Below are 13,741 nucleotides of genomic sequence, written 5' to 3'. Positions count from 1 at the left end.
ACAGCTGCTGGGCATGGAGGGGCAGCGGAGCGTCGGGGCGATGAAGTGCTGCGATCCCAAAGTGATTCCAGACACAGCGACGACACGGAGATTTATCAAGCTCTTCCCTCACTGCCAGTCCCCTGGCAGCACGTGTTCCCACAGCCAAAATGGCATTCCTGCTGGGGGAAACCCAGGACAAGCCTGTTAGGCTATGGATAATGCTGTCAGAGACAAAAAGCAGTCTGGTTTTGCCTTGTGGGATCCACCTGCTCCAGGATTCTCTCCCAAGAAGACTCCAGCTGTGATGGATGATCCTCAGAGGGGTTTTCAGCTGAACACAACTGGTCGAACCCAACCTGAGCTGATAAATGTTAGTGCTGGTCTCCTCCCTACAGAAAGGGGAAAAACGATCTCCTTTCCCTTGGAACTTCTAAGGCAAAGAGAACAGTCCTGCCATCACTCACCTGGACCAACAGGATTATATGGTCAAATTAGATTTTCCTTCACCCTTATTTTTGGGTAAACACTGTTTGCTGAAAGCCTTTCTGGGCTTCATTTCCATGATAAAAGGTGGGCATTGTTTGGTTCCTTCCTTGACTCATAATATCATTAAGATGACTTTCAAGCCACATAATAAATCCATTTTTTCTCCATTAAACATACAGTGGTCATTTCTGTTTGCTTGTCCTTTATTTCACCCTAGAGGAAATTCTCTTCTCCAATATGTCTTTTGTTGATGGCAAATGGAAGGAAATTATTTTGCTGAAATGGTATTTTATTATTAAATTTTGCATTAGTCGATGCACAAGAGCATTGGGAGGGGGAGAAAAATAAACACCTGCCTTTCACTCTGTGCATTCTTGAAGCGTGTAGGCTGAGGATACTGGCACTAGAGCACACACCCCAACTCGCCAAGCCCTTGATCTTCCCACTGGGTTCAATCCTCGGGATGCTCCCACCCTTGTAAGTGGCCTCCCAAAGGCAATTAGCGGCTCGCTGCAATTTGCAGTGCTCCTGTAGCCACAGCCCTGAGAGAGAGGCAGGTCTGCCTCCCACCCTCTGCCAGCTGCTCCCCAAATCCCTGTCTGGAAACCATCAGGATGGGAGCCTTGCTCTAATTAAACACTCTCCATGCAGTTTTCTACTTAAATCCTGATTTTTCTTCTTGCTTTGCTTCCACTCTTATTTTCTCCATTTCGTTTTGGCCACTCCTCGCTTTCTTTTGATCCACTTCCTGCTCGTTTCTCTCTCCCACCCACGTGTCCTCTGTGTTCACCAGCAACACCAGCAGATGAGGGGTGAAGACACAGGGGTGGAGAAGCCTCAGCTCAACTCCCACACAGCTCCAGCCTCGGGACTGAGCCTTTGACTCGCTCAACATTCAACTCCTCAGCTAAGAATAAGGATTTCTCTGTTCACAGCTATTTTTAACACTGCAGAGAAGGTTTAATATTTGAATATCAGAATTGTAATAGCATTTGCAAGAGGAATGGCCTATTTTTAGCAAAGCACTGGCTTTATGGATGCCTCACAATCACAGCACTGTCATAGGGAGAGTCAACCAAAGAGGAGGTTGTGACACAGCTCTCTGCAAAGGCTCCTGCTTCCCTTGCCATTTGGAATTCTGCATGGAACAGAGCTGGGGAGACTCACCACAGTCTCCAACAGAAACCCCCATGCACAGAGCACAAAATTATGAAAGCTTTCCAACATCCAGCTGCTAAACCCAGCCAGGTGTCACAGCTAATACCAGGGCTGGGAGGTCAGCACACACACACAACATCCTTTCTTCCCCATCCTCAGCAGCCCTTGAAATTAAAAGCCATTAAAAAAACCTTACATCCCCAAGTCCCAGCTAAAATTAACCATAGGCCTGCATAAAAATTCCCTCAGCTGCATTTCTTCTGGCCTTTGCTGGGTTTCTGTTTGCTGCAACACTCAAATTACAAAGCCTCCTCCCCCTTGTTGTTGACACCACAAGACAGCTCCTGGCCTTCCTTCCAAACCCAGCAACTCAGGAACAAGCCCACGAGTTTGGGTTGTTTGGACTCCCCCACCACAAAACACAACTTTTTTAAAACACACATCCAAACACAATGCTGATCTCATTCCAATCCATCCCATCCGACCCCACGGGGGATCCCCTGGCTCCCACCTGCCAACATCAGGAACAGGTAGAGCAAAATCACTCCACACCAACAGAGCCAGGAATATTCCCCATTGTCCCTGAGGAAACCTGGCTTCTCTAGCAATAAATCTAGGAAAATGTGTCAAGTGCCAGCCACCAAACACAGGGGCACATCACTTCCCCAAACATGTCACTTCTGGGAATATCCTCATCAGTCCCTGTAGGAGAAACCCAAACCCCAGGCAAGGCTGACATAGTCATTCCACTGAAGGAGGAGCTGTTAACAGTACTATTATTATTATTATTATTATTATTATTATTATCTGCAGTTAATTTGAAGCCTCCCATCATAACACCCTGATTCCCAAAGCACCACCCCAGGGAACAGGAAGCTCTCTTTAGCAGGTCACCTCCAAGACTTCTCCAAGGAGTAGCAGAGGCTTTTCCGAGGGATTCCTGGGGAACAGATGCCTGAGGTGCAATATTCAAGGACCAAGTATCAGCACAAAACCCATGAGAACTGAGAGGCAGAACCCAGCATCCAGCCAGCCTCCGATTCCTGACACACTCTGAGGTTCAACCATCAACCCAATGAGACCACCACTGACCATGCCCCCAAGTGCCACATCCACATAACTTTTCAATCCCTCCAGGGCAGCTGTGCCAGGACTGGATAACCCTTTCCATGGAGAAGTTTGCCCTAACACCCAACCTAAACCTCACCTGGTACCAACTGAGGCAGTTTTCTCTCTGCAGAGACATATGCAGGCAGCAGGTGGTATCAGTCAAAACCACAATGGGCAGATTTTTAAAAGGAACAAAGATTTATTGCTCCTGTTGAGAGCCCAAATGGGAAATCTTTGTAAATTTTAACTTAATCAAGGAAGGAAATTATATACCAAACATTCTAGTCTGCTACTGTAAGCTGAGACCAATTCAGAGAAAGAAGAATTGAGTGGTATATTCCAATTACTACACAGGTAATTTCAGTGCTTTGTGTGGGAAAACAAGATTAATCTTTCGGAACACTGAGACAAGAGACTTGGTCATTTGCAAGGCACAAAGCAAATTCAAAACCTGCTTTGTTGCTCCAGTAATATTTGCATAATAGTTATTTATATGTGTGATGAGTGTAAGCACAGTTTCAGGACAGTTAGCCAAGGTGAGTCGCCCAGCTCTTTAATCCTCTAATAACATGCTTGGAATGCAATTTGGGATTTCATTCCCCTCTGATGGAGCAGCTGTGCTGCTGCATAGTGACCATTTCTCAGTGCTCATCCCCATCAAATTGCACTGTTTTGATCAATCCACAAAGCAGAGCAGTAAAAATGCATACAAGGATATTTTTCTTCCTTTTTTTATGTATCTGCATGCCCTCCTAACTCTCCTTTAGATATGATGAGCAAGCTCCTAAACACCAGCAATGGGCCACATTTATCTCAAAATACACATAAAATTGGGAGTGGTAAGCCTGCTAATCGAGTTGGCTGCAAATTAATTTCAGGCCCAGGGCTCTTCCATGGCTCCCTGGATTCCTGCCACAGCTTATGACAACCAGAAGTTAAAACTGCAAACAGCTGTCCTCCTGTTAGAGGCACCCTGGAATAACACGGATGCTCTGCTCACAAAACCACCCTAAAGGTGGTGAGGGGGTTCATCACCCTGTGCCAGGAATCCAAGGAACTCTGGGACTCTCTGAACTCTGCAGCAGCTCTGCTGTGCCACTGCAACCCCAAGTGATTCATGGTATTTTCTGCTGGTCAGCAGCAGCTGTAGAAACATCCCTCAGCGCTCCGCCTCACCCTGGAATGTCCATGTGCTCCTCACCTGTCAGCCCTGCTGCAGCCAACACATCATTTGTCTTCACTGGCCTTCTTCCCCACTCCTTCAGAGGAAGATCCTACAAAGTTCTGGTTTGTCTCAGTGAATATCCAAGCAGGAATCTCCAGATCCCGCTGTAGCCCTGCAGCTGATCTTTGCTGCACTTGCTGCAGCAGCATAATCACACTCAGGATTTATTACCTGATTAGGATTACTCAGACTAAAAACACAGCTAGATAAGAGCAGTGTGCTCCCTGTCACCTGCCCACGGAGAGGGATCGCCGTCCCTGACTGCAGCATTTTGGGATCTTGTCACTTTTTTTACAATCTTTGCATTTCTAAAATGGTTCTGAAACATAACCCAACAATACAAAATTATCTCAGATACAGGTTGGGCTCAATGATCTCAAAGATCTTTTCCAACCTAGTTAATTCTGTGAATCTGAGATGTTGTTGTGCATATTTCTCTATGAAGAGGATTTCCACCTCAAGGCCCGGACTGTGATGATGTAAATGGACACAACATCCCATGCTGGGATGTAGTTGTGTAACTTGGCACAAGTGGGGATTCAAATACTTCATTCTCAAGCTTCACAGAGCAAGAAGAATCACAGTACTGCAATGAGAATGAGCATGGAAGGTCCCTTTTTTCTTACTAAACAGTGAAGAAGCAGTTTTGAGTCTCATTCCTAAGCTGGCAGATAGTACAGGCCATTACTGCACCATGGGGACTTGTCTGGGGGAAATAGCTTTACTTCTTTGTGGCATATGTTTAATGCAAAGTCACCTTATTCTTGTTTATCTAGCATACAATGAGAATAGGTCTCTAAAAATAACCTACTTCCCCCCCTCTTCCAGCTCCTCACGGCAGTTTCACTTATTATTAGCCATTATTCACGTCTCTTACATAAAGTGCAATTTCTGGAAATTTTTATGCCTCCTGACACAAAACCTGAAAGTGAGCAAGACTGGAGAAGGCAGAGCTCAGTGAAACTCCACTGGATTGCAGTTTTTTACCTCTCTTTCCCTTTTACCTGGTTTTGATGTCATCAGGTCCCTCCTTGGAGCAGCAATAAAGCTCCTTTACACAGCCAGGCGTGGGGAAGCTGCAAAGCTGGATCAGTGGGGCACCTGGGGTCAGGGAATCCCACCGGGGGGCACAGGGGTGGGGCTGTGCCACATCCTCCTCCCCAGCCAACCTCGGAGCACAACCACCCACCTCATCCTGAGTGGCACAGTTTTCCCTTCCGAGGGATTGTGGAGCAGGCTGTCAGAGAGCCTGGCAGCTGCGGCTGAGTGTCCCCTGCACGGAGAGCCTCGGTGGCACAGGGGATATGTGCTCCTCTCCAAGCACAGCCCCTGTGGATCTAATTCCCAGGGCCAGGGATGTCAGTCCTGGCCCAGGCTTCTTGGGAGTCACATCTCGTGGGGCTCTGGAGCTGAATTGACACCAGGCTGGCAGTGCACAGCAGGAGCTGAGGGATATTTTCCACCAATGACCTCTAATCCATTTGCCTTTCCAAGAGCACAGCTCGTCCTCAAATCCGAAAGGTCACGACTTCCACCGCTCCAGACTTTTTGTTCTCAATCTTACGATTCCCTGACAATCCCACTTTTCTTTCCCCTTTCATGGAGCTCCTTGTGCAGGTCCCTGCAGCAGCACAAGTGCACATCCAGGGAATGTTATTTGGATCCATGTTTTCCTCTCACCAGGGTTAAAGAAGCACCTGCTGACTCAGGATCTCCCAACCTTGCTCCCAACCTGGCCGCCCCCGCAGTTTCCTCACGCTATCCCATTTAGCAGCCAACTCATCTTCTTGCTGTAAGGAACTAATTCAGGCACCCCAGGTTCAAAGTTTAACTGGCTTATGCCAACCACTAAAGCTGCACAATCAGATCCTTCCCTCGACAAATTTGACACGGGGCTGAATCAAATTTGCTTCTTTTTCCCCTTAAACAAAACCATCTATGGTCTGCAGTGGTAAACCACTGCTCATTTGAATATCCAAACACTGGCTGTTTGCATCCAGGGGCTGGTGCCAAAAGCCTGTCACCCACAGCCGGCCCGGGCACGTCTCAGGCTGCTGAACTGATTCATCTCTGCCTTGGTACTTCCAGACTGTTCAAGACGAATTTGAAGAGGCTCCTACTGACCTACACTGAGGTAAAACCCATCTCATTCCTCATTCAGGTGATGATGAGGATGATACAAATGTCTTTTCCTGTGCTGGGACTTGTGTGGTTTCACCACAGCTTTTTCCCCTCTTACCTGCAGCCAAAGACTTAAGAAGGACATTACTCTCAAAATGTAAATGGAATATATTACCAGAAAAACCCGCCTGAACCCTCAGTCAATAATCCATTTTTAGGAAAGAATTTGTGCGAAAATGAGGTAAGTGATAACTTTGCAGATCTCCTGTTATCCACAGTGCTATTTTAGGGAGAGTGTGACTGCATTGGGCTTGTCGCAGAGTCCTGCTTCCAATCTCCTGGCAGGTCCCCAGCACATTCCAGTATTTAACGCACAAGGCTCGTTGGGATGCAGTCCCACTTATCTCCCAGACACATTGACTAAGACTTTCCCACATAAACTGACCCACCCTTTAGTAGCAAGAGGTCACACAGTACAATCGGCCTTCAAATGAGGAAAACAATCAGGAAAAGCTTCCCTGATGCCAAAAACACCAACAGAATAAAACACAACAGGCTCCAGTGTTTGTTTTATGAAAACTTGAAAACTGCAAGGCAGATTTTTCAACTCGTGATAATCAGTGCAGCCCCACCAAAGTCAACCAGGTTTCTTTCAGGCTCAGCACCTAGCCTCCTAAAAGCATCTAAAATTGCTGCAAGAATACATTACTCTAAAAAAGGTTACAAATAAAAAGGTGGCGATTAATCCATTCATCTTTTACTATGATGAAATTGTAGAGTTATTCATGGCATTATGCTCCAAATAAAGTCACAATACTTTACATAACAAAAACCAAGCAACTTTTAAAGTAACCAGGTTATCTTTATCCCATATGGATCCTATATGACAAAGAATTCCTGGTAACTTATGGAGAACTCTCCTGACTTCTTCACTGCATGATCCAGCAAAGGGTGACCTACTGGATGATCCTCCTGTATCAAACACCCAGATTTCTATAAGGCACATCTAGGCCCAAAGTCCTTCCCAAACATTAACTCCAAGCTGCATTCCAGTGTTGCTGTAAATGGATGTGCCACTGGCACCCCGGAGCCACAAGGCACCCACCCCATCTGCAGGGACTGCTGTGGATCACCCTGAAACATTTTCATTAAATATTTGTTTACTATGAGAAAAGTCAGTGAAAGCAAGAAAAATCTCCCCATTGGTTTAGCTACTGACAAAAGCCAACATCTGGAATGCCCAAATCCAAAACCTGTGGGTGTTCATATAAATGTATCTATGTTAAATTAGTTTACATACAACAGGCAGCACCTTTTCCCTTCCAAGCCAAAAAACCAGAGGAGCTACTTGCTATAATTAGCTGGAACATTTGTGGTGTCTAGGCACTAAGCAAAATTGATTTCATGAGTGGGAAAAATCAGCTTTTGGTTCTGGTGCATAACCCCAGAGTGATCAGCTCCACTGTGGAGCCCAGGCTGCCAGAGCTCACCATGTACAGTTTCCTTGCCCTTCCAAACACGAGGCTCCCTTTTATCATGTAAGAACCAAAAGCAGATATCCCATGTCATTCTATAATAAATCAATTGATAGAGCAATAGGATTAATTCAGAACAAAAGGCAGGAACTTACAAAACCAAAAGCTGCAGATCTGGATTACTGCTGGATGGAAGGAAATCCCCACAACTCCTCGTAGAAGACTTTGACCACGTTCTTGGGACACTACTGGGGCTGGATCCCACAGCAAAAACTAAAGACTTCCCAACGATGCCTGTAGGTCTGGCTTGGGAAAAATGTCTGCCTGCGATAAACTGGGTAATCAGTTTAACCTTAAAATATCAGGGCCAGGCTTGGAGAGGAACCTCTGCGTCACCTCGGAGCACCTCCCACCCAGGCCGGCCACTGACGCCTCCAAGGAAAGGGGAAAACGGAGAATCCAGCTCCACAATCCTGGGGTGGGACGTGACCCTCCCCGATCTCTGCAGGCACCACTGCAGCCCTGGCCAGGAGATTTTAGCACAGGCATGAGCTCAGTGTGATGCTGCTTTACAAAAGCTCGAGGCAAGCTGAAAAAACAAAAGCCAGAACTGAAGGTGTCTGAGTCCCCACAGACTGAGGGCAGGAAGGATCAAAACAGCCACTCCAGCACCTCCTACAGGGAGACTGAACACCTGAAGCACAGATGCTTTATTCATTAAATTGGCTATTTCAAACCCATTAGCCCCATGCCAGTCGTTCACGTGGGCAGTGGGGCATGGCTGGGTGGCTCCATGTCTGCATCTCTTCTTCTCTGGTCACATCCCAAATCTGGGTCTGCAACTACATCTCTTCCCAGACCCCACATCTCATGCAGAGTAGCAGCTGCCCATTCCAAGGATCATTCCACGTTGTATTGAGACATGGTTAACAAAACCAAACCCAGTGGTCACACCAATCAAACCGAGCTGTCAGTCAATCCCTATTCTGCCTTAAACATGAAATACAAACACTTTGATTCTCAAGGCAAGCCCACAACTTCTCTGATGATTTGCATCTGTGTTTCTCCTTTCTGTGTTTGCATCTCCTCCTCACAGAGGAGGAGAAATTGTTTCCTCTGGTGCACAGCTTTGCACACGTGAACAAAACCCGAGACAAAATCCAGGAACATCATTCCTGAACGTGTTTCACAGATCACAGGCAAATTGCTCAGCAGGTCTGGCTACTCCTCCCAAAAAGGGAACAGCCTATGTTTGGACCACCAGTAAACAGAAAATCTGCTAAATTTGGAACATTTACCTGTGAACAGTTTGGTGGCAGAGTATTTTTAGCTCTCAGGACAGACTGTTAATGACACACCTCTCCTGTTCCAAGGGCACAGGGATGAGCAGCGAGGCTATTCCCAGTATCCAACAGGTGTGGGTCAGCATCTGCTGCCACAAGGGCTTCACATGCAGTGCCTCTTTTGTTCAGTCCCCACTGCCCTCTTGACGTGAGGGGCTGCTGAACAAATCAAACCAACTCACCACTTCTTTTTAAAGTTCTAACACTCAGCACATTGTGGAATAAAAGTGGCTGCACAGTGGCGTAAATGTGTTTGTCTGGTGGTGGTGGTGGCACACCAAAGGGGTTTCTGGTAGGCTAAATAAAACACATGCAGCTTAAAAACAGATATAATGTTTGTGCAATGTAATAGGAGAGTAAATATATTAAACAATCAAATAATATATTGGGAGAATATAAGCAGGAAAGTGAAAAGACATGACAAAGTAAGAACATCCTCAAATTGTCACCGTTCAATGAGAAAAAAACCTCAGCGAGAAGATAATGAGAAGAATTAACAATGATGAAAAACAATAGCTCAATATAATCCTCAACCTTAATCTGTCCTTGGGCACAGGGAGATGTACACAATCCCTGAGTACAACCTTTATACATTGGTGCATACCTTTTTATAATCACACACATTTCACTGCAAGCAGAAATAACACAGACACAGCCCTCCCACCCAGCCATAAAATCTGTTATGAACTCAATCCTCACCTAACAATACCCATCAAAGCTTTTTCCATGCAAAACTGGCCTTTTTAAATGAGGAATGGACAGTAAAAAACATGTCTGGGATTAACAATACACGAAAAAGAAATAAAGTTGGACAAAATAGAAAAAAAGCTGCCTGCTTAAATATATATAGAATTGATCTATGTCACTCTGATCAAGCTGTTGAATAAGTTGGTGTCTACTGGGCATCAGAAGAAATTTTCTTATGTCTTTCTTTTTTTAAAAAAAAAAAAGTAATCTCTCTGAAACCCTTTTTTCATTACAGGAAAAGCCTCCAAAGGTCCAGCTGTAACTGCTGCAACGTTGTATTCATGTTCATTAGAAAAACAAATTCACAACAGATCATTTTAAGAGTAGTAATAAAAGGCTGACAAACGAAAACCACATGTGGGTGGGGGGAAAAGAACCCAGCAGTGGGGGAAGCAGGCTCCAAAGCAGGATCTGCAGGACACAGATCCCAATGGATCACACTCCCCTCGGTGTGGAGCTGCAGCTCCAACGCTTGCTTCTCCACACAAGCGGGATCTGGTCAGAACAATCCAACACGAAATGGTTTCTCAGGTTTAAAGCAAGAGGAGGCAACTGGATTTTCACATTTCACACCTCTAGGCCAGATTCCCACTGGTTTCACTTGGGCAAGCTGCCACGAGCCTCGGCAAAGGTGAGGGTCCAACGTGCTGGCAAACTCCCCACGGCAGGAGCCGTACGCCAGGAAAGCCCTTACGGCTCCACACGGCTCCCGCCATGGAGCACAGGCCTGGCCTCATCAGGAGTTCCCAGGCAGCACAGGAAAGAACCTGCACTGCTCTCCTGCACAGCCTCAGCTGAGCCAGAGAGATCCGAGGGGAGCTGGTGGCTCCTGGCCCTGACTCAGGTCACCTGTCCTGCCCCTGAGGCTCCAACCTTTCCAGAGGTATTCCTAGACCCCAGGGAAAGGGCAGTCAGGAAGCCTGTGGCCACAGACACCAGCCCAGGCAGGATTTAGTAGCTGACTCATGGCTAATGGGCAATGATAAACTATTGTACTGGTTGTTCACTTGTGCCCAGATCAGATGACTAAGGAATTTAGGTGCCTATAGAGATTAACAGTCTAAACAACTTTTGCAGTCTGACCCTTAAACATCTGCGTAAACAGACTTTCTCCTCTGTGCTCCATGAAAGATGTCCATGCACTCCTTGCTAATGAAACACAATGATTTTGCAGGCAATCCAACTACAAATATTCCATCCTGTAACTGACCCACATGAAAAATAAATCCTTAGTCAGGTGACGTAATGCAAACCAGCGATCCGGGCCCATCCAATAAAGGGGCTTTAACTGATTCCATCTTAGACATGATAAACTAAAAAGAAAACATCTTTCATAAAATGGTTTGTACTCCTGCTCCCCAGGGGCTCTTGGAGCAGCACAGCAGTATCCTGGTCTCCACATACGCAGCAAGAGGGTTTTGCCCCTCTCTGCCCCACTCCTGTGTGCAGGCAGGGTTCAGTGACACACGGCAATTCCAAAAGCTGCAGGATCCATGCCACCACAGAGATGAAACAGCATCTCTAACGCTTTTTGCCACATGGCTGCTGCAAGCTCCTATTTTATCCCAAAATGCTGCATCCTGCTTTAGTGAGTGTCATTTGCTGCACTTAACCTGCATTACAGAAAAACCCAAATCGGGTTCTGTTCCAGAACCTGATCTCCTGATTTCACATTCATAATTCCACGCTTATGCTCCTGCATGAAGTAACAAAATATTCCCTATTTTCTTGCCTCTTCAGCACTAGTTGTGACACATGAGCCAGCCCCTCATCCCTCCTCACAGCCCTACAACCACTGCTAAGTCATGGAGGCATCACTACAGCCATTTCTGTTCTCCCCAGAAACACGGAGGGAAGAAAAACCCCAAAACGCCAAAGGATAAGAATAATTCTTTAAAAATCACATCCCACGGCCATCACCCACCTTCGCAGCCCCTTTTCCCGTTCCATTTTCACTCCTGTCTCTCTCTCCAGAGCCTTCTGAGAGAATGCAAGTCCTTCCTCCAGTGGAGTTTTCCTGCAATGGCCTGAGGAGTCACAGCCTCCCCTGACACTTCCACACGGTTGCTATCTCTCGGAATAAATTCCTCTCCCTGCCCTGCCTCTGTAAGCCTGGCTCCGGGGAGCATTGTTCCCCAAGATGCCCGTCAGCACAGGCTGCGGGAATTCCAGCCCTTTTCCCCAACTGTTCAATAAGCAGCTTTCATAATGCTGGTATCCTGTCAATAAAGGTCGAAGGATGAGCCGAACGCTCCGGATCTTGACAGTTTGTGTTTATTCCCTCCCCCTGCAATCCTGATCTTGAACATTTAGTATTTATACCTACGGACAATGCGGAGCACAACGTAGAAACACACATCGCTACTCACCTTTAAACAAGAATGCAATTTCATTCACGATTAAGACATCAACATCACAAATTCAACGCTCACTCTAGTTCTGTATCATCACTCCAAAAGGAAAAACATCAGCTACTGAATGAAACGTCAGCCCCGGTGCCATGAACAAGGATTTTTCAGAGCTGCTGCAGTCTCACAGTCCCTAGCACAAGTCTGCCATATTTTTTTTGTTAAATCGGGCCTGTACCCACCTAACAGGCAGAGCCAGCCCCGAGCCAAGCGAAGCGAGGCCACGCATGGTGCCGCTCACTGCGGGCCGATGGGCGCGCCCGGACCGCAGCCCCGCAGCCGGGCTCAGCGCGGCGCTCCCGCACACAAAGCCCCGCAGCGGGCCCGCCTGACAGCGCGACCCCCGCGCCGCCCCCCACGTCCCGCCCCGACCAAGAAAAATAAAAAAGGAATTACATCCGTCTAGCAAGGAATACCGCAGGAGCAGCAGTCGAGCCGGGCTCTCCGCACCGCACCGCGCGGGGCGTGCGGCTGCGCGGCGGAGGCGGCACCGCGGGCGGGGAGGGAGGGAGGGAGGGAAGGGGAGGGAGGGAAAGGGGCGGTGGCCGCGGCCCCCGGGGACGGGCCGGGGCCGCCGCAGGGCAGGGCAGGGCAGGGCAGGGCAGGGCGGGGCGGGGCGGCTGTGACAGCGCCGAGCCCGCTCAGCGCCGATCGGGGCTGCGGAGAGGCTGCGGGAGCTGCGCGCACGCAGCCGGCAGGAGGGGCCGCCCCCCGTCCCCGCTCCCCGTTCCCCGTCCCCGCTGCCGGACCTACCTCGGCGCTGCCCGGGCGGGGGCTCCGCGGAGGGAGCCCGGTACCGGAGGCCCGCCCGGGGCGGGGCGGGGGGGGCGGGGGGCGGGGACAGCGCGGGAGGAGCCCCTGCCCTGCGGCGGCCCTGCGGAGCGGGGGGCTCGGCACGGCCAGCAACCCGCACCCCGCACCGCATCCTCACCTGCTGCTGCTGCTGCCGCTGCTGCTGCCGCCGCTGCCGCCCCTGCTGCTGATCGGGCCTGCCCGCTGCTCACGCCAGGTCTTCCCCCTCCGCCGGCCCTCGCTCGCAGCCTCCCGTGGGTGTTATCCAGCCGCTCCCGGCTCCCCTTCCCTTCTCTTACATTTATTTGGCTATTGGGTCTCTCCAGCCTCCTTGCTCCTCCTCCTCTGACACCCTCTCCTATCGCAAAGACAATGTTGGCTCGCCCCCAGCATCCATTTCCTCTAGTGCTGCTCTCCCTCCCGCTGCTCTGTCATTCCTAGTGGAAACCCCATCCCGGCTTTGACTTCCTCCACTGCAGTCATCCTCTCCTGCTGCTTCGGTCCTGCCACCTTCCCACGTAAACAGCCTCCCTTTCCCAGTGCAACCCAAGCCTTGGAACCCAGCTGTCCTTGTGCCACACTTTCCCTTTTCCTCTTTTCCTGGGCAGGGTTTTGTGTGTATTTCCAGAGAAAACTGCTGTCCCACGGCCAGTGCGCCTCTCCCTCCTTTCCCCTCTTCCACGGCCAAGGTCACAGGCAGACGCTGCTGCTTCAGGTTTCCTTTGCTAATCCTGGCCTCCCTGCTTGCCTCGCTGTCCTCATCCTCCTCATGCCCATGCTCCTTCCCTCCTGCCCACTCTCCCTCACCTCTCGCTTGCAACAGAGCTATGGACCAGTGCAATCCATGTCTTTTAGTAAAAAATCAACAAACCACCCTTGGATTCATTCGGCTCC

General features: G+C 48.8%; 1 protein-coding gene across 4 annotated transcripts in view; it reads right to left on the bottom strand.

The window, feature by feature from the left end:
• The window catches only part of SPTBN1 (spectrin beta, non-erythrocytic 1), a 115,479-nt gene extending 102,336 nt beyond the window's left edge, over window positions 1-13,143 (bottom strand). For 2 of the 4 annotated variants that reach the window (XM_088052658.1, XM_088052661.1), the window contains exon 1: window positions 12,987-13,143. The gene's annotated coding sequence lies outside the window, so the exon portion shown is untranslated. Of the gene's footprint in view, window positions 1-7,712; window positions 7,860-12,451; window positions 12,539-12,986 lie in introns of those variants that run through there. The other 2 variants (XM_088052659.1, XM_088052660.1) reach the window with 2 other exon arrangements.
• Between the last annotated feature and the right edge of the window lie 598 nt (window positions 13,144-13,741).

Source organism: Pseudopodoces humilis, chromosome 3 (genome assembly GCF_049639895.1).
Source record: "Pseudopodoces humilis isolate 2021_Gansu_Grassland_sample_001 chromosome 3, ASM4963989v1, whole genome shotgun sequence".
Taxonomy (NCBI): Eukaryota; Metazoa; Chordata; class Aves; order Passeriformes; family Paridae; genus Pseudopodoces; species Pseudopodoces humilis.
The sequence above is the reverse complement of the archived record's forward strand: the minus strand, read 5'-3'. Positions and strand labels throughout refer to the sequence as shown.